Source organism: Brassica oleracea, chromosome C7, assembly GCF_000695525.1.
Source record: "Brassica oleracea var. oleracea cultivar TO1000 chromosome C7, BOL, whole genome shotgun sequence".
NCBI classification, from domain to species: domain Eukaryota; kingdom Viridiplantae; phylum Streptophyta; class Magnoliopsida; order Brassicales; family Brassicaceae; genus Brassica; species Brassica oleracea.
In genome coordinates, this window is record NC_027754.1 from 34,962,655 (window position 1) to 34,964,522 (window position 1,868).

At 28.0% G+C, this 1,868-nt stretch overlaps 1 pseudogene; it reads left to right on the forward strand.

Moving 5' to 3' along the window:
• The first annotated feature begins 1,264 nt into the window (after positions 1-1,264).
• Positions 1,265-1,868, forward strand: part of LOC106303161 — a 4,959-nt pseudogene continuing 4,355 nt past the window's right edge.

Genomic DNA, 1,868 nt, shown 5'->3' on the forward strand with positions numbered 1-1,868 from the left:
TCAAAGTTTAGGCTATATGCTAATGAAAATATTCACAAATAACATATACTATGTACAAGCTAAAAGTATCAATAATTAAAAATATTCACATAATATTTTTAAAAGACCAAAAATATGTTAAATCATCATTTTATTTACTATATAAAAACAGAGGCTAAAAAGCCATTGAAAATATACACATAGAATTATAAGTAACCAATCAAAATACAAAAAATCATAATTGTAGTTTATTATTTATTATTAGAATACAAAATGGAATTCAATATAAAAAACTACTAAATGAATAATTAAAATAGAATTGACTCATATATATACTAAGTATTTGGAAATTTAACATTAATTTATATTAAATACAATTTTAGGTGATGTTATAAAAAAACTGAGGCTATAAGTAGTGAACGTGTCCACACATGATTTAAAACAACCAATTTTATTATGACAAATCATTATTTTAATTTTAATTTTCAAAGAGGTCAACATTTTCAAAACAATTTTCATTTAAAAATAAAATAGAAACCAATATCAAACAAAGTAAATTAACAAAATTAAAACATTATAAATCAATTCACTTAATATATTTAATATTTTTAGAAATTTAACATTAAAATAAAATACAAAATAAGAATTAATTTTTAAAATACAAGGCTTTTAAACAATTATAAGTAAATAAATGTAACTCATGATTTTCAAAGTTTAAGCTATATGCTATTGAAAATATTCACAAATAACATATACTATATATAATTTGAGGATATAAATCATTGAGAATACTCACATATTATTTTAAAATGCCAAAATATGCTAAATCATCATTTTATTTACTAAATTTGAGGCTATAAGTCATTAAGAGTATACACATAAGATTATAAACAACCAATCAAGAGATAAAAATAATAATTATAGTTTACTATTTGTAAAATGTTAAAATTTCCAAAACTGATTATTTCAATACAAAATATAATTTAGCATCAAATAATACAAACTAATAAATAAATCATTAAAATGTCACATTTATGCTGTATTGTCTTGTATTTGAATTTTTTTTAAAAAAAAATATAACAAAATGTGCATCGGTCCGTCAAATCTTTGAAAGAGATTTCAAAGAACCGCATGCTAATTGGAAGCAAACCCCCGGGGATGTTGTGAGACGTTGGTTTGAATCCTTTGCGGTAATTCATTTAATTTTCTTGAATTTTAAAATTTGTAAAAAATTAATTTTATGTTCATGAATGTCTATTAATTTGCCTTTTTGTTGTGTCAGCAAATGTATCATTGGGATTCCGGTATAACAATCCTCGTTCGCAAATCTTTCGAGGCTAAATTGAAACTCAAGTTGACTCGCCAAGTTAGTCGGTGGAAGAGTAAATGGCGGAAAAAAGGCGATGCAGCTATGCCTTTGTGGTTTGACCCAAATGTTTGGGGTGGTCTTGTTGCTTATTGGTTAGATCCAGAATCTGAAGTCCGGAGTTGTAACAGTCGGGCAGCTCGTTACTCTGACCCTGATGGACATGGACCATCTAAGCATCGTTCAGGCCAGACTTCCTTCAGGGCCCGTGCACGAGTGATTGTAAGTTCTTGTTTTTCTTATCTTAGTTAATTCAAGTTGTGATCTGAAATTGCCTATTTTATCTAAGTTGTGATCTCATTTTTATGGTTTAACTTAATCTTTTAAATTGTAGGCTGAGCAAACTGGTTGTTCTATTCCAGACTTGCTTGTGGTTCTCGAGATCACTAAACGAAACCCGGATGGTTCTTTTGTTGATGGCAAATCTGAGCAGCTCTACAACAATGTGACATCTAAATTTCAGGAATTATCTCAGGCTGCTAGTGATGATCCCGAGAGCACTGGTTCTAGTGGCCTCTCTCCA